The following is a 25,725-nucleotide window of genomic DNA, read 5'->3' as shown; positions in this document are numbered from 1 at the left end:
AGCAGGGACTAATCTAAAAAAGTGAAGTGATGGAGTCAGTAGATAACGGACCACTATGCAATTTACGTCCATAAACTGAAAAGCCATGTAATTCTCCGCGGATTCGTGAAGTACGGAAGGACTAATTTTGCCATAGAGTTGATCTGCAATGGCTTAATATGAAGTGATAAAATTAATGTCAATTAAAAAAAGTGAAATGCATGGTCTCCTGTGAAAATTTCGCCAAGACACATTTCTTTCCAACCGTAAAGCATGCCTATTTTATAGAGACTTTAGGTTAAACTATACAGTATCTCATTGAAAACATGATATATATAAATATTAATTATCAAATATGACGATATAAGCCATATATGTGGCATAAAATAGCGTAGGATTATGTCCGACAATAAAAAAGGCGTATTCCTACGAAAGAGCAATATACGGTAATGCGGGTTGCACAACTGCCTACAGATATCAATTCCGTCAAGTTGCGAAAACTCAACAATTATTTTTTACAAGGAATTTTTTTGAAGTCTCATATTTTCAATTTAAATTGTTTAGAATATTATTATGTAAAATAAAGAGAGAAAATTATGTACTTCAGGTATTTATTTTCTCGGCCTCATGGGTTAAAAACTACTGGTGTTTTGCCAAAAACACCATACCTTTTTGATATGTTAATTTTTTTTTGAACCGTTTTAGATTATAAGATTTTGCTATTTTAAATATTTATTACTTGTTAATATATTAACCCTCCAGCGGGCGCGCTGTGGCACAAAGTGCAACATTGTGCCGTTTCGGTCTCACGTTATTAATAGTAGTTAGTCAGTGAACCAAACGCACCAATTATTCCTTCTGTGGATCACTATGAAGATTTCTGTTATTGATTCAAGCGCGTGGCTTCTCGAATTTCGAAATAAAACGAATAAGTAGATGAACTGGTCGTCTTTGTTGCACTCTGTGCAACGCGCGCCTGGTGATGTAATACTATCCCGTAGTGGCAATTATTGATCAACACTGTTTATTTCTGTACGATGTAGCGTGAGGTTAGTTGGTGGGAACACACGAGTTTTCACCATTCCCTCTCTGAATCAGGTTGAGCTAACAGCTAAGTGTATGGTGTGTAGATGCAGCTGTTTGTGGAGAGAAATTGACCTGTGGCATTTTCTCCAACTTGAGCCCTATGATGTGAGTACATTTTTAGGAATAATTTCCATAGGATATTTTGTTGTCCTTTTATGGGATTTCGATGTAGAAAAATTCAAAAGCTAATTATCACACTGCTTAGGGCACGAAGATTCATTACAGAAGAAGACTATCTGAGTGCACTACAAGAGCTGTCAGACGAGGAACAGGAAGTCGGAATTGAGGAAAGCGATGACACAGATGAGGAGGAAAATATTTCCCCTGGTGATAACGGCAGAGACTCTGATGAAGCTACGTCTGATGGTGACGTGGAAGAGCCTGCAACTGCTGAAGATTGTGATATTGATGGTGAGAATTATTATTTTTTTTGGAAAAGTTGATAAATCTTGCAAGTGGAAAAAACTTCTTCTTGCGGTGCTACAAAGATCAAGCGCAAAAACATTATGAAAACCCTACCAAGGACAAAACTCTGTGCAAGAAATACACCTGATAAGGCTGCGGCTTTTCGAAAATATATAGATATAGACATGATTGATGAAATTATGATGCAAACAAACGAGTATATTCAAACTAAAATTGCTCTTGTCCACTATTCATGGGATAGGGATTGTAAGGAAACGACAAGAACAGAATTTATGGCTGTGCTGAGTATACTTTTTCTAATTGGCATGAAAAAAGGTTTTCATGCAAATTATTTAGACTTGTGGAGTGAAGATGGATCAGGAATGCAAATTATAAGGGCAGCTATGAGTTACAAGCGATTTTTGTTTATTTTGCGATCAGTAAGATTTGACGACAGGGCAAGTAGGGATTTCCGAAAACAAACAGATAAATTAGCTGGAATCCGAACAATAATAAACTCGTTCATAGGAAATTGTCAAAAAACATATAAAATGAGTGAATTTGTGACAATTGACGAAATGCTGCAACCATTTAGATTCCGTTGAAGTTTCATTCAATATATATTGAGCAAACCCGCGAAATACGGGATTAGTCCAGGAAATGAAGCTCAAAAAAGTGTAAAACCTTGCAATTTTTTCAAACTGAATCGATTTGCACCAAAATTTGGGATTAGACTAATTATACCCCCTACTTCAAAATCTATATTATGCCGAAGGGCGCTTTTTATTTTTTAGGGGTGAAAACTACCCCTAAAAGCTGGAACTTAAAAAATTATTTTTTAAAGCTAAATACGAGTAAAATTTAGTTTAAATTATATGTATAATTATTTTTTTATGTTTGGAAAATAATTTTATGGTGTTTCAACCCATAATAAACAACCCTCATTGGGGGTTAATGAAAAAAGAATTTTCAAACGGAATCGATTTGCATAAAAATTTGTGTTTATACTAATCATACCTCCTTTAAAAATTTTTTTCAAACCGAATCGATATGCATAAATATTTGGGATTAGACTAATCATTCCCCCTTCTTCAAAATCTATACTATGTCGAAGGGTGGCTTTTATTTTTTAGGGGTGAAAACTACCCCTAAAAGCTAAAACTTAAAAAATTATTTTTTAAAGCTAAATACGAGTAAAATTTAGTTTAAATTATATGTATAATTATTTTTTTATATTTGGAAAATAATTTTATGGTGTTTCAACCCATAATAAACAACCCTTATTGGGGGTTAATGTAAAAAAGAATTTTCAAACTGAATCGATTTGCATAAAAATATGTGTTTATACTAATCATACCTCCTTTAAAAATTTTTTTCAAACCGAATCGATTTGCATAAATATTTGGGATTAGACTAATCATTCCCCCTTCTTCAAAATCTATACTATGCCGAAGGGCGCCTTTTATTTTTTAGGGGTGAAAACTACCCCTAAAACCTAAAACTTAAAAAATTATTTTTTAAAGCTAAATACGAGTAAACTTTAGTTTAAATTATATGTATTTATATTTAATTATAATTATAGTTTTTTGTTTGGAAAATAATTTTAAGGTGTTTCAACCCATAATAATCAACCATTATTGGGGGTCAATATAAAAAAAATAATTTACCCTAAAAATAAAAATTATTTTTCACATTGTATCTTCTTATTCACTTTCTTACTCTTTTTATTATGTATTCACTTTTTTCTCTCATGATTTTAATCACAGCACAGAAAAGATATAACAATTTGATAAACAGAACAAACTTCGTCATGGTAACATAAACAAATAAATGTACATTTATGTAGACATTACATGAAACACAATCAAACGGAGACTGTATGGCTTTCAGTCTTCCCACCACATGCATGCTCACAGGTCACTGTGAGCGAGAGCACACATACTCACATATGTGTATGTATATATACATCTTATTGGTATGTGTGTTTATTTTGTAGCAAATTTGAGTGCATCGTTAGCTTCTAACGTAAAGTACACAAAGTATATGCTGATTATGAGGAATATTATGCTCTGAATTGTGGATTTCGAATTTTTCGATAATAAATTTGATTGGTATTTCAAACATAGCTCCTATATTTTTTATGATAGAAAGTCCATTTAAATTTTATTTTGTAGGGTTTTTAATGACTACAAGGTCATGTGAATAAAATTTTTTTCGAGTCATTAATTTTGAAAGGGGAGGGATTTAAGGGTTTAAATAAGGTGGAGCTCCCTTGGAAATAGAAGTTTTAATTATCAATATCTCACCAAATATTTATTGTATAGAAAATTAAATCACACCAAAATATTTGAAAATAAAGAAGGTATAATTTATTACTCTTGCATTTTTTTCTTATCTCCAGTTTTTTTGGAGTTATTTTGAAAAAAAGAGCATTTTAACGAAATTGTAGAAAATGACTTTTCACTTTTTCCTCCATTTTTTTCAAAATTTAGGGTTGTAAATTAAAAAAACTTCTAGGATCAATTAACAATACTTAAATAAAGAGAAATACTGAAGGGCATTGATTAATTTTGTCTAGTGTGGTAATAAGGAGTTGTTTTCACTGTTTTTTTCGTACAAAAAAGTAGGGATTGATCTTATTTTTAATCATATCTCGCTCAAATTTCATGATAAAAAATATTTTTTCTCATTATAAGAAAGTTTTTTAAAAACACTTTTAAACAGATTGCATAATTTTTCCTCGGTAATTACATTATTCCCGCTATTTGGTATTGAATCTTTCAAATTTAGCGTATGACAAACAATAGATAACCATAAACAAGTTGTAGCTCGGTCCGAATTGGTCATAAAGAAAATATAAAATAAGATTTTTATTTAATTTTTTATAAGCTACAGTTTTGTAACCCACAATTTCCTAATAACATTAATACTTTTCAAGTTATTTGCCTATAATCGATTAAAATCGTTGATTTTTTCGTCAAAAAACTGTTACTTTCAATCGCAAATAACTCGAAAAATATTAATTTTACGCAAAAAATGGAAAGAACATTTTATTCTTAAACTTTATTTTTCTATCGATTCCTGTGGTCAAAATATAATTAAAATTTTCCACCCCCGAGATGGGGTGGAAACCACCCCCAGGGTAAAAGCGCCCGTCGGCATGATATAGATTTTGATTCTTGGTATATACCCTACTTATTGTGAAAATTTCAAGAAAATCGATTCAGTTTGAAAAAATTGCAAGCCAAAATGCTTCATTTCCTGGGCTAATATAGTTTTATGCTATGTGTGATGCCAAAACATTCCTCACCAGAAATCTCGAAGTGTATTGCGGGAAGCAGATGAACGGTCCATATTTAGTGTCAAACTGACCAGTAGACGTTGTCAAGAGGCTTGTAAGATCAATTGAGGCAACTAATCATAATCTTACCACAGATAACTGGTATACTAGTTATCCGCTTGCCAAGCATCTCCTCACAAAAAATAGTACAACCATTGGCACGCTGAAAAAAAAAAGAATTTTCTGCCTGAATTTTTGCCAAACAATACGCGCGCTGTAAGGTCATCTCTCTACGGGTTTCAGAAAGACATTACCCATATAAGGACATAAAAGGTGGCCATTAGTTTTATTTTATAGATTTTTGGACATCGCAGGAATCAATTCTCACATATTATATGGGGCAAAAAATCCCACAAATGAACATTGCAGGAGGACATTCCTGAAAACCTTATCGTACACATTGATGAACGCACACTTGAAAAACAGATCAAACATATTATCTCTACCAGCTGACATTAAAATATTCTAGTCAAGTTATCAAAATGAAGACTTGCAAGTTGAAGAGGTGAGCGAGACAGCAAGTAAGAAACGCGGAAAGTGCGTATTGTGTGGCCGTGCAAAGAACATATCAACGACAATCAAATATGGGAGGTGTAATAACTTTCCTTGCCGAAAGCACTGTGAAACAGTAACTACCTGAAAAAAGTGTACATAAATGACGTGAAAAACCTTAAGGCATAAAAACTGAGTTTTAGGCATTGCTTTAAAAAAATGTGATAAAAAATTTGGAATTTTAAGTGTTTAAAAATCTGTACTGTATGTCAAAACTATGTAAAGTTCGATGAAAAAACAAGATAATGAATGTTCGCTTCTTAATTCGATTTTTTGTAATTAATGTCAGCGGAAAACCAAGTGTGGCACTGAGTGCCACGCGCACCCGCTGGTGTCAGAGAATATGGCGCGCCTGCTGGAGGGTTAAGAAGAAATACTTGTATTTTCAATGATAACGTTAAATATAATTAATTTTTCTCTGTATTTTGATCCTGGGAACTCAAACATCAATTATTAAAACAAAATGCAAATTAAGTAATATAGGACTTGATAGTGTGTAAATATTTTCGTTATTTTACAACAAAACTCGCACTCGCGTCTTCAATTTTGAAAATTTCATAACAAAGAAATAAGGATTTATAATAAAATTTCCTTCAAAATATCCTTTTATTCATTATTACGGCATTCACAAAGATCCAGATATAAATTTGCAAATTAAAGTGGCACATCATTTTGACGCCGACGGTAAGACATTTGCAAAGCGGTGTATACAGACAATCACTTGAACATAATACATTATTACAATGTAGCGCATGCAAACTTCGCTTCATAAATAAATACATTATAGCAATGCCTTTGCGGACTTAGAAAACCATGCTTTCCATTAACTGCGATAAATATATGTATATTGACCACATTTTTTACGTGAAATAATTTGTCCATGATATAATCATCTCAATTGATATATCTCGACACGCAAAACCACGCGTGTAATACGGCCAACTACCTAACAAATGTATTTGTACACAGCACGGAAGTTATTTGTTTCGTGTCTATAAACGGGACACAGTTACCATCAAATATATGGCCATTCACCTGAGAAAAAATACCTGGCATATATCATTTAAGCATTAACCATGGCTAGATGTGCTTTCAAGAGGACATACTATAGTCATTTGAACATATAAATTACATAAAAGCACTACATGAACTAACATTCATTAGAAAATTAAACATTGATTAAGCACACAATAAACATTGACATTACATTGAAAAATACTCTTGAGACAAAGTGCCTCAAGTTTTTATCGAAAGTGTTGAAATACATAACGTACCTTTAAACCTAAATAGTTTTCTAACAGTAAAAAAAAACAGATAAATAAACAGGCATAAATTATTTAATCCTTGAAAATATAGGAGATAAATTTACTTGAACATCTATCAAATTAGGTCACAGACCTAACTGAATATTATTATATGAATTTCAAAATTATGAGACATATATTTCATTTCATACAAGCAGTTCACGTAATAATAAAAAACAATTTACCCACGTCTTAAATTTAAATGTAAATAATTTTCTATCATTAAAAAAGTAGCAGTTAAATATAAAGGAATATATTATTTAGTCCTTATTATTTAAAATAATAAATATACTTAAACATAAATGAAATACGGTCACAGGACTAACTGAATATTTTTTACCATTTTAAACATTATGGTACATTTTATTATTTCATTCATGCGGAACTCATAACATTAAGAATTATTTACCTTCATTGCTAATGAAAACCAATTAATAACACGACCCAGACATAACCCTGTGTGTTTCCAAACATAAGAAAAGGTGGATCTATCAGGAGAAAGTATTTTCACATTCATTGTTAGAATAATCTTCTTTCCGGTGTACCCGCATGTGTAAGACAAGGCTTTGTATGGTAGTATAAGACTTTTCACATTCATTGCACGAATAAGGATTCTAAATGGTATGAATCCGCATGTGGCTGTTAAGGCGGCTTCTTTCAGAAAAAGACTTACTACATTCATTGCATGAATAAGGTTTCTCCTTCGTATGAGTCCGAATGTGACGGACAAGGTTAAACTTTAAAGAGAAAGACTTATCACATTTATGGCACGAATAAGGTTTCTCCTTTGTATGAGTCCGAATATGACGGCTAAGGTGGCTGTTTTCAGAGAAAGACTTATCACATTCATTGCAAGAGTAAGGTTTCTCCTTTGTATGAATCCGCATATGACAGACAAGGGTAATCTTTTGAGTGAAAGACTTATCACATTCATAACAAGAAAAGGTTTCTCCTTCGTATGAGTCCGAATGTGACTGACAAGGTGACTCTTTTCAGAGAAAGACTTATCACATTCATTGCAAAAATAAGGTTTCTCCTTCGTATGAGTCCGAATGTGACTGACAAGATTACCCTTCTGAGAGAAAGACTTATCACATTCATAGCAACAATAAGGTTTCTCCTTCGTATGAGTCCGAATGTGACGGACAAGGCGGCTGTTTTCAGAGAAAGACTTATCATATTCATTACACGAATAAGGTTTCTCCTTCGTATGAGTCCGAATGTGAATGACAAGTGTATTCTTATGAGAGAAAGACTTATCACATTGACTGCAAGAATAAGGTTTCTCCTTCGTATGAGTCCGAATGTGACTGACAAGACTACCCTTCCGAGAGAAAGACTTATCACATTCACTGCAGGAATAAGGTTTCTCCTTCGTATGAGTCCGAATGTGACAGACAAGGTGACTCTTTTCAGAGAAATACTTATCACATTCATTGCAAAAATAAGGTTTCTCCTTCGTATGAGTCCGAATGTGACTGACAAGATTACCCTTCTGAGAGAATGACTTATCACATTCATAGCAAGAAAAAGGTTTCTCCTTCGTATGAGTCCGAATGTGACGGACAAGGTGGCTGTTTTCAGAGAAAGACTTATCACATTCATTGCACGAATAAGGTTTCTCCTTCGTATGAGTGCGAATGTGAATGACAAGTGTATTCTTATGAGAGAAAGACTTATCACATTGACTGCAAGAATAAGGTTTCTCCTTCGTATGAGTCCGAATATGACTGACAAGACTACCCTTCCGAGAGAAAGACTTATCACATTCACTGCAGGAATAAGGTTTCTCCTTCGTATGAGTCCGAATGTGACAGACAAGGTGACTCTTTTCAGAGAAATACTTATCACATTCATTGCAAAAATAAGGTTTCTCCTTCGTATGAGTCCGAATGTGACTGACAAGATTACCCTTCTGAGAGAAAGACTTATCACATTCATAGCAAGAAAAAGGTTTCTCCTTCGTATGAGTCCGAATGTGACTGACAAGGTTGCTGTTTTTAAAGAAAGACTTATCACATTCATTGCACGAATAAGGTTTCCCCTTCCTATGAGTCCGAGTGTGACGGATAAGGCTGTCCTTACGAGAGAAAGACTTATCACATTCACCGCAGGAATAAGGCTTCTTTGCTATGTGAGGACTACCTGTGCACGATTTCCCATCTACAATGAAGCGTCTCCTCACTTCCCTCACATTATTATTCCCTGCAAACAAGGCTGAGGCTCTTTCAGGAAATGGGGACTCTAGAAAAGAAATTCACATAAAAATAAGTAAAGTCAGGGATTATTAAATGCAAATACTTTCTTGTAATGTAAGACTGAAACCATTCAGTAGAAATTGGCAGTAACTTTGGGGGCCAGAAGGAAATTATAGCTCACAAAACCATCATTGTCAGCATAATAAATAATAGAGAGGAAGATGGAGGGGTAATAATATGAACTACTATAATGATATCCTAAGAACTTACCTTCAAGGACAACATATTTTTAAAAAAGAAATATTTGTAAGAACAACATTAGCAGTAAATGAAGAACACCTTCTGTAAGGGGCACTATTCTCTATTTCTAACGAAACTCTCATAGCCACTACACCTTGCATTATTTACAAAATTATTCCAAGTATAAAGGCAGGGAAGAATTAATGATCTCATACTTTAGGTCATTACGTATTTTATAGGGATGGTCAGATGGGATGCATCATATCCCAATATCCGCTCATTGGCCTTCACCAGATACATTGTACATTGGATCCATAGTAGCGAGGGCATCGGTTCCGGAATTTTATATTATGGCTTCAGGGAATGCACATTAGGGCGGATCGCAAAAATCGATTTTTTCAAATCCATTTGGCCCAGTGAAAAAAAGTTGTGGGACCGATCAAAAATAAGGCCTGAAAAATTTCAGACCTCTAGGTGAACCCCTGACCCTCGCTCAAATGCAATTTAGAGGGGGAGGGAAAAAATTCTATACATGTAATATTTTATGGTCATTCCCTATGGATTTTGCCGAGTTACTGACCTCTGGGGCAAAATTTTCGTGCATTTTGACGTATCTGCCATCGTTTAGCCACAAAATGCCTAATTTGAGTCCGCGTCCGCGAAGAAAATAATCCTATGCCCACGCAGGATAGAAGAACGGCAGGCCGATCCCGTCCCATCCCCGCTTGCTTCTTCCCCTCCCACGCCACAAATACAGCAAAATTCATCCCGTGTGTGCTGCTAGGAGGGCGTTAATCTTTGATAATATAAATCGGAGGATGGTAGAAGATAAAAAAGGATGCTTAGTGAGACGACTTGTCTCTTATTTGGCGCCTCGTCGGCGTTAAACAAATCGATGTTACCAACATTTACAGAAGTGATGAAATATTTTTCAATCCGAGAACGCGGGAAAGGAGTCTACGGTCTATGAAAAGGCCTCTCGAGTGGCTATAAAGGCGTTCGGAATATGCTGACGCACTTCTCTTCCAGTATGTGTGTGATTAAATGGATATAGCGGTACAACAGGAAGTGCTAAAACTTACGGAAAATGCGAGTAGACCAAAATTAGGGTTTTATTTAAGTACAAAACTGAAAAAAATTTAAAGGAAAATTAGAAATTATGCGATTTTTTTGCGTGTGTGTGCAAGAAGGAGCATAAGGTTCCCCTTAATGAAGAAGTATTTTGAGAGGCAAGCGGACGAAACGAAAGACGATGGCTGCTGGATTGAATCCTAAAGAAACGCGACAACTGAGGAAAAAAGGGAATCGAAAGAGAGCGTTGAGTTAACATCCTCAATTCTTGAACGGAAAAATAGCATCAAAAATTTTCTTCATCAATTCATCCGAAGAAAATTAAACTAACGAGAAATCTGCCGATTTATATCTCTACGTTCCTCACGAAATAAACGTTAAGGACTTAAGTCAAACTGGAACTTCTGCGGGGAAAATAAGTCTGCCAACTGTGATAGAGGTATATGCAAAAACCAATCAGCAGCAATGATCGCTCTCGCAACTTTAGCTGACGCAAAAATCATAACTTTGCAAGATATATCCAACGTAGTGTACCAGAATTACTAGACAGAATAAGATGCTAATTACCGAGAATACGAAAAGAGACGTATCAAAGGATGTTATCAAAGGGCTCCATTTTGATGGAATGAAAGACTATACTCTTGTCTGATAAAAAAATACAAGACGACTTATCAATCCAAGTGTGTGGTGTTACTTGAAGAAACAGGGTACCACTTTTGGGGGTTTGCCTCCCCCGTCGGAGGAATAGCAAAAGTTATAAAATCTGCGATTCTCGAATCCTTTCCGAGTGAAAAGTAGATAAACAAAATTAAAAAGGATGTGAATGCGATAGTACCAAGAGAAAACCGCATAAAAAGGAGGCATCATCCCTCTGCTGAGAGCATAATTCCAACATCCCTTGCAGCGTGGGTGAACTCTTCTCGGGATTCCCACCGTGTTAATTTTTTCATAATGACCTAAGTTTCAAGCTCCGAATTGGGGCTCATCCTCAGGGGTAAATGTTTTTTCTCCCGAGAAGAGTTTACCCACGTCATTCGCGGGGAAAGCATAAAATCATATTTCATCCTTGCAGTGGTATATTTGCTAATTGCACTAAGTTGACTTAGAATTGCGACATAAACATTGGGAGGGCAATCTAGGGACCCAATTTGCGTTGTTGCAAGGATGCGTTTGGCGACCAATCCGAGATTTTTTAATTGCTGTATAAGAATATCGATGTAAAGGACTACCCGCTGATGATATATTGGAGAGAGACCACGGCATCTCCGGTTATATCTGACCTTATCGCTGTGGAAATTCAAAAATCTATTGATTAACGTTCAAATTTGAAGTTAAATATTCCTTTTATTAAACATACGGATGAGAGATTCGTGAAAGAATTCTCCAAAACTTGTTGACAGCAGCGAGAGACTAGGAATGACAGTGAAATAAGAAAAACAGACTGGAAAGGAGATAATTGAGTAATTCTTTCGTGATTGTTCCTCCACCGACGATGCTGAAACATCAAATATTAGTTAGACTAACGAAGAAAGACGCACTTGGTGTGAATTTTGGTGCATTTTGGGCGTGTGAGGCGAGCGGGGAAGGCGCGAGCGGCCTTCAACCAAAATCCATTTAGTCGCAGCGGTCGGACAATACCAGAATAGAAGCGCATATCCAAAGTTCGCACACCTTTATAGCCACTCGAGAGGCCTTTTCATAGACCCTAGACTCCTTTCCTGCGTTCTCGGATTGAAAAATATTTCATCACTTCTGTAAATGTTGGTAACATCGATTTGTTTAACGCCAACGAAGCGCCAAATAAGAGACAAGTCGTCTCACTAAGCATCCTTTTTTATCTTCTACCATCCTCCGATTTATATTATCAAAGATTAACGCCCTCCTAGCAGCACACACGGGATGAATTTTGCTGTATTTGTGGCGTGGGAGGGGAAGAAGCAAGCGGGGAGGGGACGGGATCGGCCTGCCGTTCTTGTATCCGCGACGCTGCGTGGGCGTTGGATTATTTTCTTCGCGGACGCGGACTCAAATTAGGCATTTTGTGGCTAAACGATGGCAGATACGTCAAAATGCACGAAATGTTTGCCCTAAAAGGGCAGTAACTCGGCAAAATCTATAGGGAATGACCATAAAATATTACATGTATAGAATTTTTTCCCTCCCCCTCTAAATTGCATTTGAGCGTGGGTCAGGGGTTCACCTAGAGGTCTCAAATTTTTCAGGCCTTATTTTTGATCGGTCCCACAACTTTTTTCACTGGGCCAGATGGATTCGAAAAAATCGATTTTCCGATCCGCCCTAATGCACACCCCATATGAGAAGAGTGGAAAGGGTTCTAACGCTCTCTTCGAATATGCTCTCACAGTTCCTCTGATATGTCTTTCTGACAGTCTTAGTTTGAGAGTCTGGATGGTTCAGAACGGATTAGTTTCAAAAGCTATCAGAACAGACCAGTAACACAGAATGTTAAAATGGCAAAAAGCTTGCGTGTTTGCAAAATGCATCCAAAATTTTGATAAAAGGCTTTGAATGCAAAGACGCACTGAAAAAGCACACAGTACATTTTGTGATATATCAGTAGGACTTCCCACATACTACTTCCTGACTCCGTCTTCGGGCAATCTTCAATCGTCTGGTTTCACTTGCTGACCCAGTATTCAGGGTTGAATTCATCATGGATTAAGTCTAGCAAGCAATCACCATGAAGCCTGATTCATGAGTAAGTCTTAAAGAATATCTGTTTCATTTCCTCACTTTGTCGACTCATAGACTTCACATGAAAAGACTGAAAATTGGCAATGATACCTGATTTATAGGTTGCGAACATGTATCCATTTTCCAATTCCCTAACTCTTCCATTATAATTTATCTATTTTCAGAAGCAATGACCACAATGATATTACGATTTTGAAAAGTCCACAGTGATTTTCATAAAACTCAAAGTATTTAAATGTGAAGCAATGTAGAAAATACCACTAAAACATCCTAATAAAAAATAAACTTAGCTGCAGAAGTTAAATAATTAATTCAAACTTCTCATATCCACCCTCAAAAAGGGTGATGCCTTGTACATCGCTGTACCACCTTTAACAATTTGGAAGAAGCTATAGCCTTGAAATCTTAGCTAACGAGAATAAGTTAGCAGGGCCTGGTTACCCACTGTCCCTACTCTGCAGAACTACAACTGCTTCACACAAGGTTTTGAAATTGAGTTTAGCCTATTTTTAGCCAAATCAGTTTTTACCTCATCACACTTTATCCATGAACAACTGTTAGGCCTATTAAAGCAGTTGCCTAGAGCACAAAAAAAGTTCATTTTGTCTATGGACGGCACAGTTGACATGGTACATAATTGGAATCTCATGCTTATTATTCTTCACAAGTTATTCATTGGTATTTTTTCTATTACCAAGTCTGAAAGACTAAATTGTTGGGTAGAGTACACTGGAATTCCCATATGAAAGCAAATGACTGCATATATTGGTTAATGTCACTGAAGCATGACGAAAATTTTATTAGATATTTGCAGACATGATTACAATCTCAAGCAGAACTATAAATCATAAACTATAGAATGTATAGATGGATTAAAAATATAGATGCTACATCTATCACAAGGGAAATGTCCAAAAACCGGGTCTCACAATTCAATCAAATTTTCTTGTGTAATACATTGCCCATCGGGGGCAGTCCTTGAATCAGCCCCATATGGGGTTATGAAACCAAATTATTTAAACTGAAATGCAGTTTAAAATTTACAGGTCAAATATATCCATGCATAAGAGCCACTCTGCAAAGGGTGAGCATTAGTGCAGTGGTTAAAGTGCCCAGCTGTTACATTGAGGACCCGAGGTCAAGCCACATGTAAAAATAAAATCTTCAGTGTACTTAATGAAAATATTGATGAAGAACTAGCTTTTCTAAAATATAGAGTAGAAAGAAAGTACAAAAAAAATTAAATTCAAAATTTTATTGAATTCTGAGTCTCAGAGATATATTGACGAATTCATGTGTAAAATAGAAAAAAAAACTATATTTAAAAAATTTAATGTAATGTTTGCAAAATTTAATTGAATTTTGAAATTCAGTTTTTGGACATTTGCCTAGTTGGACTCAGTTATAAGTCATTTAGGTGAAGCGTCATTTTCAAACACTGAAGATCACTCACCCTCCGTCTCTGTCATAGACTCTATGGCCATTGTGGGATTCAGAACCAGTTCTCCATCCTCTGTATCAGTAGGCTGAAAGTAAGCAGATTTCATACTTATCAAATACAAATGACATCTCTAAAATCACAAGAAACAAAAGAATCTTCCCTTCTTGTGAATCTTCTGCTTAATATAAAAGAAATGAAAGTGACAATGCCAACACTAATCCTAAGCACTCCCCAATAATACGCTGTCATAAATACTAAAATATTTATTCTTTTCCGGCAAAAGAGGGTGGGCCAAAAGAATAAACAAAAGGGAAGGTACAAATATTGCGGGACAACAGGTCTCCATCAGAGTTAGTTCTTCTATTCTTGATTACATACGGGATTTCTTTGTGAATCTTCTTAACTGAGGGGAAGTCAACCGGGATAACAGTTTTACTTCTCAGCTCTCCATCATGGATGGGGATGACCTCCTTGGCTGGCTCCAACAGCGTCTTCATTCACCATGGGCTGAGAAAATATTTATTTCAAGGTGTCGTGGGTTGACCTCATTCCTCTTGGCACGGCAAATCCACTGATCAGTTCTCCTATTTCCTCTTCTTTGCCACTCTTCACCTCACAGGCTAACCTCCACTATTCTCTGCTCATTCTGCCTCTCCTCCAACTGACAGGCTACACACCTCCACCTGTCGGGCATAGCCTTTTGCTGTAACACAAAGCTGGGGTCGATATGTCTCCTTAAGCTGGAATTCGTCCGTGCTTAATTAACAAAGATTGGTATTTTCTGAGGTTGGGACAACTGGAGGAAACTCAGGAAAAAGCGGGTCTTCATAGAATCCTCACCATGGGGCAGGGGGATAGCCAAAGCATGTTCTCATTTTGAAGAAGGAAGGGGTGCCGAATCCGTCACTCTCCATTTCCTGCTCACAGGTATTTTCAGGGAGGGGATTGGGAAAAATGTGAACCTTTCACTGGTTACGTACACATAATGGAAAAAACCACAAAATTGGGAAAGTGGGGAATCTTGGGGGGAGGGGGAAACACTCAACACTCCATTCAATTTCCACTGTATACACACAAACATAATCACGCACGATATTGAAGCAGTTCTCCTTCCATTGCGAGCACTGATTTAAAGTTACCCATAAAAAATGCCAAGCGGCAACGGTTACAATATGTCGTGCACATCTTTAAAAAAAATGATATAGATCTCAAAATTTGGGCTCAAGTGCCTGTGTTTACAATCATTCAAATTCAGGATTTCCCCTAAAACATCACTTTTCTCTGTTACTTTAATCCATTAATCCCAAGCATTGCATAAACGCAATATTATTGAATCATAATTATTAGAAAAATACCTTTCTGAAGGATAATTTTTTCTCAGGTTTTCTGAATTTCTGAAATATATTTCATTTTTATTCAGTTACTTTTGTAAAAATTTTCACTAAAATAATAATTTTTATCTTACTTCAAAATGTGCCCATTTCCGAAGCCTTGAAGTACTACAAAAAATGATATTTTACAAAGAGTTATTGAGTAAGCCCACTAGAAGTATTTTTTTCTAAGTTCTAAGTTTCTCAATCCATCATGTTTATTTTTGTCACGAAATTTCGCCATTCCTGGTATAAATATGGTTGTTGCTAATAGTGTTGCGTTTACACAACAATGGGAATTCTCTGGCAGACCAGAGGGCTGTTCTAAAAGCATAACAAAACTTATCAGTATGGCATTTAATCGACAATGTAGTCTTTTGAGGCAGTTCAGCTGCAATTTTGGCACTCACAGGTTGTGAGTTTATAAAGTAAAGCAAGAATAGCATTTTGAATTCCAAGATGGCCATCTGTACGAATTTTACATAAAAAAAACACTGGTACTTAGTAGAGTCTAACTGTTACAAGCACACATGGAACCGATACAGGGCAATGTCATTCCCATGTCATTGAGTGGAAGTATTTCTTTGTGGATATTGAATTCAGCTTAAGATGCATTCTGTTTCAGAGACGGTAGAATGAGAGGGTGAGAAACGTATTAGTTGAAGCAGGATTGTGATGGAAGGTGGAGTGTTCCTCTAGTCACTCTTTGGAATTTCTCCGTGCAATCCTGAGTTACCTCTCTTTTCTTCAATGGCTTAGGTGTTGTGAGGCTAATAATCTAGCTTCAGTTGGGTCCATATCAGTTAAATATTCCTCTGAAATGCATATCTATCCATCATCCAGTAATTATATCATTAACACCGCAGTAGTTTTTGCTCAGCGTTTTTGCAAAACATTCATCTGGTGGTTTCATTCAAATTAAATAAAGGAAGAACATTTTACCCATTATTCCAATGCCTCAAACGTATTCATTAGAAGAAGCATCAATGAGGTAACTGAAGAATATAAATTAACATAAGAGGTGATGTATGATATTTTCTAAGCTTTGGAACTACAATGGGGATTACATTTTATCAGTATTTCAAATATGAACGGGACGTCCTGGCATATGAAATATGCCAGGACGTGCTGCGAGGCAAATCAGTTTACTCATGCAGTATCTAAAAAAGATCGTCCAAGTAAAAGAGGCACAGGACAAACAGGTTCATCTAAACTTGAAAATATTGAATCTACTCCCGAAGTAGTCCCAAATTTTTGCGTGCAAAAAAAGCATTAGAAACAATTAACTAATAATTATTACTCAGTATGGAGGCCACTCACCAATTGAGATCTGTCACTTATTTATCAGTGGGTAATTACTTGAATTAATTTTGAGCTACTCAAATAACTGCGCTGAGGAGATATATAACCACAAATTTACTCAGAGTAAGGCAGATTTTAAAAAAATAATTGGACTGATAATGTTATACGGGTAACATATATTACTGCACACTATGTAGTACTGGACAAGGCAAAAGGAGATGCCGGTCAAAATTGTAAGGCAACGTATGATGCAGATTCCGTTCCATGAATTAAATAAATATCGACAGCTTTCCAATAATTCTACACTGCATAAAAGTAATACATTTTTGACAGTCGGACCTTTCCTCAAAAGACTAAACTAAAATTTGATTAAGTTAAGAAATTTCCCAACATATGGTTCCATATTTCAGGTGGCACACAGCTAAAATGTTCATTCGTGGAGAACAATTTAGAGTAGGTTATATACTGTAGTGTACCTCATCTACAGGCTATCAGTTTTTCCCATATAGAGAGGTTAAACTTGAAAGTGATATTTCTAGGATTTCTAAGTTCAACAAGAGAAAGGTTTGTTCTAAATTTGCTGGATATTCAGAAAGTCTCCAAAATAACTTACCAAGAATTATCATAATTTCTTCAGCGGTTACAATCTATCAGCAGCTTTTAAGTGACAATTGATATTTTGCAACAGGAACAGTAAGAGAAAATCGAACGGAAAACTGCCCACTCATGTCTTCGAGAGATCTGACAAAAAACTAACAGGGATTTCTACTATTTGTTTGACAAGTCCAAACATATTCTCTTAGTGCAAATGCATGATAACTCTGTCATCAATGTTGCTCCATTTTACCGGAATATGGAATCTATAGTATAGACATTAAGGTATTTATGAAGATTCCTGAAGAAAATGGAAATTTCATCAAAGATTTAAATTAGGAAATGGGAGGCTAGATTTGCTCGATATTTATGTTGAATGTTATCCTATTCAGATTAAGGGTAACAACCTTAATTCTTAAAAGAGGTCGATAGTGCAGCAGTGAATCCGTTGTGATTTTATGCCAAGGTCATGGGCAAAGGCATTCCTTTGTTAGAATTTCGGTCTGAGATCGTAAAATTCTACTGAGGCAAGAAATTGTTTCCAATACAATTGCTGATGACATTTGGCATGAAAATCGGTGCCCAATGGCGGGAAACCTTAGGAAAAATTACAAACCCCAGCATGCTCGTCAAGGGAGAATAGGGCATTTAATTTTCAGGCATACTTATAATTCCCAGCCAAGATGTCGAGTGTGCAAATCAGAGATAAGTTCTGTTGTGAAATGAGCTGTTTAACCTGGATCCGCCCAATGTAACATAAATGTCACACCCTGTATCGCTCCACTGTAATGGCTCTTGCATCGTTCGGGCACGGTATATTGTTGTGTTTTATACCTTATAAGAAAGAGGAAGCTAAGTTCTTCAATTCAATGTAAGAATTGTCAAGTGAGAGTGAAGACCTATCCTTTGAGTACCCCTGGTACTTATGCGCCTTCCCTAGACACTAAAAATGGACGTTCGCTTTGTGTAAATATTTAATTTTTTCATAAACTATATGCGCTACAGCGACAATTTTTGGTATGTATCAACATAATGATACAAAAGTATTAATAATACATTAATATGTTTGGTATTGCTTTCCATTTCTGTAATATACTCTGATAAATGTTACTGTGACATAAATGTCACATTGGGCGGATCCCTATGCAAATCTTCAAAGTTTCGAATTTTATGCTCTAGTTAGAATTTATTCCATTTTCAACGTTTTTTCCTTCGTATTCCCGCAAAAAGACTTATTACTTATCAATTAGTCGATAAATTTGCATTTATTAACTTTTATTTCGGTAATTACTTTTGAATTAAATTTTTTAATATTAGGGATATCGATAGCTCATAGATATTACACTGTGTGAAGCCAAATAGCTTCCGGAAAACGAAGACTTTGACGATGTACAATATACCTTGAGCTACCAGAAGCAGCAATTGTCACTGATGAGGACATTGCAGATGACCAGGCTGGTGGACTTGTGGAAAATTTAACGGGAAGACAACTTCGGGCAAGAGTGGAGCTTGTTTTTCAGCATGATAATGATAACACTAATGAATTTCAAGAGAAGTCCAGAAGTATTTCGGTACCAGTTAGATGTAAGGAAAAGGATTCGAAGTCAACGAAGCTTACATCACTTCTCCAATAGTAAAAAGAAAAAAGAAGCTGCCAATTTGCGACAAGAAGGTCATTTTGTAAGAAATAGGTTATTCCCCGAAACAGATCTTCCTGAATAGAGGGAAAAATTAGGTGTAGAAATTTTTTAAATAGTTTTTTTGGATGACATTCTTTTTTCTCATGGCAGAATTAGATAATTATACTACTTCTATTGTTTTTTTCATCTTCTAGCATCAGTAAAGACGAGATGAAAATTTTCATTGGGATTTTACTGTTATGAGGTTGTAACTGGTTTCCATCCAAGCGATGCTCCTGGGAAGATTCTGGGGGTGCTCACAACTCAATGGTTACCGTAGCCTAGCGAAGGAATAGGTTCTTTGTGATGAGTAGATACCTTCACTGTGCAGACAATACGATGCCCGACATAATAGACAAATTGTGGTAGCTTCACTGTAGATCACTAAATTGAAAGAACGTTTCAGAGGGATTTTTCCCACTGAAAAAACTCTCTTTTGGCAGGAGTATGATTGTGGAGTATTTTGGTATCCATCCTTGCATGTAATTCATTCGGCGGAGGACAATCAGTTTTGGTGGTAATGGTGGAATATTTTCCTTGACTTTTGGATGTAGCTGTTCACAATCTGAAGCTGTTCACAATCTGTTCATGAGCGAAATCTGGTCATTGCATGTCACAATTAGAGATCAGGCGTGTAATAATGCAAACATTACTGACCATACATCGATGCAAAGGCAAGTATAGCCGCCGTACTATTTCCTTTTCAACAGAGGCAGACAGTGAAATATGTTACGATGCTAATGATCAATTAGTCTCAAAAGATTGCGTCGCCGTGCTGGAGAACATTGCGCTTCCGTCAAATGCACTGCATGCGATGCATGAAATATGGACAAATATTGCTTTACTACTTACCACTCAAAATGGTACGTATACACCGGCATTGAACTCTAAAGCAATCTTTAGTTTATATGAAACAAATTGATTCAAATTTAATTCAATTTTATAAGGTATTACACCCTTATATGTTGTGAGAATATTTTTCAAGCATGTATATTTATTCTATGTATTTTCCAAAATTGGGAAATGCAATTTCAACTATTTTACTTATTAGCCATGTAAAAATATTATTTAAATGTACCTTCAACAAATCCATTGATAGTGTCAATTCAAGGTTCTGTAATTTCATAACACTACTGCCGAAAACTTAAATTTATACATAAATTTAAAATAATTTTTCTTGATGTGTATTTGACAAGTTTATAATATAAAAATTATAAATTTAAATATACCCCAAACTTGTGAAATAGCATTGAAAAAATCCAAAACACTTCTACATCTTAAAAAATCACAATTTACATCGAAAAATTTATGAATCGCGGGCAATGGAACTCTGAAAATTATTGCTAAATTTTTAAACAATTTACTTTAAATTTAAACAAAAGCTTGAAAATAGTGTACGTAATTAATAATATGTTTTTCTAGTGTTTTTTATCATTTAAATGAACAGTGCAGCTCAAATGCGAAAAATATTTGCTTTTTCTGGGGAAATATTACCTTGCACCAAAAGACAACAGATCCGCCCAATGTGACATTTATGTCACAGCCTGTATCTCGGAAACTACACAACCGATCAACGAAATATTTTCAGAATGTAGTAAAAATGAGACCCTTACCATTCTTCTAGAATATGAATTATTAATCTCAAAAAAAATATTTTGGGCGGATCCAGGTTAATTCCACACAGATTATTGAACATTGAATCAGAAAAGATGATGAAAAATAAAATATGCAACCTAAGTTTTGAAAAGTTCTTTTTTGTTTTTATTTTCCGGAGTTTGCCCAGCATTGCGTAAACACAACATAATGAAAATCATATATTATGATAAATATGATAATTTTTTTCAAAAAATTAATCTTAACTAGGTCAATAGAAACCGTAACATAAAAAATTAACCAAAGGTAAAAGCCCAACATGGAATCTGGGGAATAATGGGTTAAATGAATGTGGATTTCATGCATACCTCCATGGCATCAGTCTCCTTGGGAGATAGTTCTTTCTTGGCTAAAACCTGCATACAGTCAAGGCCTGTCACGATGCCTCCAGTACCTTTAGCATCCACCTCTTCACCTTGGGAAGATGTTGACGCCTTTGCCTGCATATTAGTTTACAATCAGCATCATTAAAGACAGGGAGATGGAAATATATAATGAGCTTGGTGAGTTTGCCAAAAAAAAATGATTATCATATATTGCATTGATAAATGTCTATACACTACCCCAAAAATTCACTCGTTTATATTCACAGTTACAGCTTGCGTGTCACATTTACATGCACTAAATTGTACAATAACAATAATGTATCAGAGTGCTCAATAAGGGAAATAACTCATACTATCACGAAAATGCAGAATTAGTATCAAGTAAAAAAAACTACTACATAATGTGTATAGTGTATAAACTACTACATAATGTGAATGATTTTTTGTCTTATGTTTGAATGAATGACTGGGACTTGAGTTTAATTCTTTTTTAAATTGCTTCAAAATATTGTTGCCCTCATTATTCTTTACTTTGACTCATCTTCCACACATGCTAAAAGTGTTTATATTCTGTGGATTTTATCTGCTAGGTGTTTTATATCATGATCAAAATTCTTATTAATCTTTCAAAATATAGATATGAAATTCAATTTGGGCAAATCACTTGCAAGAATACGGAAAAAATACAAAGCATGCTGGGTTGAGAGATAGATGAGTTAACTCACTAGCCAAGACTGCATCAAATCATTAGCTCATCCTACTACAATGCCTGGACCTATTACCAACCTTTAATTCCCATGGTAGCCTTTACAAATTCTTCTGCGTTTTGTGGATGATAACCATAATCCCTGTTTTTTTTACTATTACCATTCCATTCTTTCATCTAACAAAGGTTACTATGAAAATGCAAGGGGGTGTTATTCCATACGTTGGCATAGCAGTTTTTATTTCTGTAGTGAGCCAGGCAATAAATAGCTTCGCAGTGTAAAGGAGCAATTCATAGCTTGAAAACAATAACGGAGAGTTTCACTCATTCCACTGCCTATCTAACCTAAAGTACAGTGGGAAAATTACCTCCCTCTTTACATGCAAGAAGTAAGCCTAAAATGATCGTTGGCATGCTATTATCATAACATTTTGATATTTGGTGCTTTTTTACGGGTGCTTCACAGGTAGCAACTGTTTAAGAAGTGTGTTACTTTAAGCAAACGAATATAGCATTTAAGGTAATAATCTGAATATAATATCTTTTTTATATTTTAAGGTTTACCAATACATGTGACTCTACAGTGTATGCAACCAGCTCCACACTAACTGATCTCTGTAAAAATTTATGTGTATTCCACAAAATCTTAGTTCTCCTTATTTGGGTGTAAAACTTGATAATAAAGTCTCCTTGGAAGAACACATTCAGAAGATCTGCAGAAAAATGAGGTCTACTTGCTTTTTTATTCTATCAGATGAATTGTAGTTACTCATGTATTAATCCCATTTTATTACGGTGAATTCTACCTGAATGTGATGTTTAGTATCCTTATCTGGGGCCGTAGACCCAAATATAAAATAATCTTCAAAATTCAAAAGAGGATGCTGCAGCTCTTAGGTAAAATCTCTCCTTCCACAGCCAGTCACCCCCTACTTCAAAAATAACTATATTATATCACACCATTGTGTTCATGTTAACTGCAACTTTTTGAGCAAAAAACTATATACATAGTTACAATGAATTTATTCATATAAAATTTTCTTTCTTTCTTCATTAGTACTGTTTTTGTATCTTATGCACTCCTTTACATGTCTTATGTTTGTCTAAACAAATCACTGGACCAATTAAAATATTTTTATTAATATTATTATTATGACTACCTGATCAGAAGCTTGGAACACAAGGTCATTAGTGCTTGCATTGAGTGCATATCCTCCTCCATCATCACTGAACTGCTGCGCTTTGACAGAAGTGGACCCACATGTTCCCATGCCACTCTGAGGAAAAAAGAGAATTAACACTTCATTGATACAGGTTTTCACCAATTGCTATTAGAAGCAAAAAGATCACAACCAACACATCAAATAAAGGGCATATGCATAACTGGAAAATTCCCTGATTAGCTATTCTGACCTCAGAGAAGGCGGGCAAAATATGGCCAATTTATTACTCTGCCTTTTCAAATAACCATAGGAAACCTTCCTAAAAAGGAACAACAAATTTATCAGCAATAATTTGAGACATCAAAGTCTCATGACATCATTATCGACAACCAAGATTCTTTGTCTACATGTGCAGATTGAGTACAAAAAAGTTGATTTCATCCATTATAAGAAATCGTTATATTTTATTTCAATCGAAGTTGAATACATAACATGCGCCATTAAAATCAGCTCACGGAAAGAAATTGATGCCTCTCAACAGCCACCCTGGTTTGCCAACATCTACCTAATACCCTTTCAAAATATGGTGAAGGACAAATCCTGAGTCCCCCATATAATTTACTCCATACAGTTCTCACCACATCCTCATTTGCTACAATTAGAATACGCCTTTTTTTTGGGAGCAATTCATGTTCGGTAGATTTGCCTAGAAACTGCATCACCTGATTATGTGGCAATACAGCCAGCCAGAACCAACACAATAGGATTCATCATTCTACATGAAAGGTTTTTCTCATTTGGAAGGATTTCACCAGGGAATCATGTATCAAATCATTAGGGGTACCCAGCCACACTATGATCGGTGATCTGTTGATCATGACATCACAATAACTCAGCGTGAGAGTACCAAATGCTACAATAGGTATCATGAATTTCACTTGCTTTCCTTCCATATTGTTTGCAACATGTCACAACATTTCAACATGTCTCTTCACGGAGGCGAGGCTTGGATGTTGACAGCAGCAGAAAAGTCTAGAGTAGAAGCGTTCAAAATATGGTGCAGCCAATGAATGATGAAGATGAAATGCATCGGCCATGTAAGTAATGGGGAAGTGCTACAAAGAGTGGCAGAAAAGAGAATTTTTCTGAAAACCCTTGACAGTAAGCAGTAATACTTAGTTATGTGAGACTGATGTCATACCACAGAACAGAATGGGGGCACATATAGTTAGTTATACCACATAATGAGACTGATGGCCTGATAAAAAGTCGTAGAAGGACTGGTGGAAGAATAGTAAAGATTATAAATGATGTAAAAGAGAAGAAATATGTACCAATGAAAAGGTTAGCAGACAGGAGAGTTGCCTCAAAGATATCTTAGGACTTATGAAGTTGATCCGCCCTTCTGTTTTGTGGTGATTGGAAGAGAGCATGGTGTTTCTATGCTGATAAAAATGGGAAATGCCTTAACATCAGAGCCCTCAATTGCTCAGTGAGCAAAGGTGAGTGATCAGAGCAGCTCTATGCCCCCATTCTGTTCAGAACAATGAACCATTCATTTTGAATAATTTCTTCAAGAACTACACATCACTATGTAAAAAAAAACTTTTGGGCCCTAAACTTTTGGGATTTTGATTCCCTTAATCCCCCTTGAAAAAGAAACCATAATCAGTCAGGAAACATTGGTGCCATCCAAAAATTTGCAAAGGACACATAGCCCGGAAGCTTTTCTTTATCCAACATGATTAACTGTGAAAGTTCTAATGAATACTTATGATACATCTCAAGTTTACTTATTCACATTTGACAAAGTTAGGGTTAAGGTTTTACTTTTCTGGCCATTGATACAGGAATGTTCCCTGGAGGAAATATTTCTGTGATCATATTCCTATTCCATATTTGATAAAGGAAGGGAAAAGGTACTGTTATTATGGTAAATGATATTGGAATACTTCATGGAGGACTGAATTTGTGTAGTAGCAAAAATGTGCTTAACAAATCAAACGTGAACTTACCAAGTCGTCAGTTGCCAATGGGTCAAAAGTATTACTTGATATTCCATCTGCATCCGGTGTGTTCATCACAGGATAATTATCTTCCCTGAGAGGGTCTTTATTCTCATCTTTCACAGTTACCTAGAAGATAATGCTGGGTGCGAATCAATGAGGGCAAAATAAAAATGTAAATAATTATATGTAACAACAATAAAACCTCCTCTCTCACCTAGGACCACTCAAGCTGGCTGAAATCATGTTTGCATAAGATTTTAGTGACAACCTAAAATGAAATGGCTGACATGACCAGTTCACCCTGCACACCTTGGTGTGGAATGCTTCTCAATGTGCTATCCACAGTAAAAGAGGGTAAATTCTTCACCTTCAAACTCAGAAATTATTCCACCCAGTAGATCTTTGATTTATATTTCCATTTATAATGCATAATATGTTGTATTAAAAATGACCACAGCACAATAATAGCGACAGAGAGATTAGTGTTTTCTCATTATTTGCAAAGGAGATAAGTAAAACCCTCATTATCTGTGAATCCATTTTGAGACAGAATTTCAAGAAGTCTGTGATGACATTGTCTCCTTAAGTCAGT

General features: G+C 35.6%; 1 protein-coding gene and 1 pseudogene across 1 annotated transcript in view; one reads left to right on the top strand and one right to left on the bottom strand.

The window, feature by feature from the left end:
- The window catches only part of LOC124172007, a 360,175-nt gene that overhangs the window by 94,278 nt on the left and 240,172 nt on the right, over positions 1-25,725 (top strand). The gene's annotated exons all lie outside the window — the stretch shown is intronic.
- On the bottom strand, positions 6,919-25,254 carry LOC124172005 (annotated as a pseudogene).

The sequence above is a fragment of the Ischnura elegans genome, assembly GCF_921293095.1.
Source record: "Ischnura elegans chromosome 13 unlocalized genomic scaffold, ioIscEleg1.1 SUPER_13_unloc_1, whole genome shotgun sequence".
Classification (NCBI taxonomy): Eukaryota; Metazoa; Arthropoda; class Insecta; order Odonata; family Coenagrionidae; genus Ischnura; species Ischnura elegans.
This window is presented reverse-complemented; position numbering and strand designations above follow the sequence as displayed.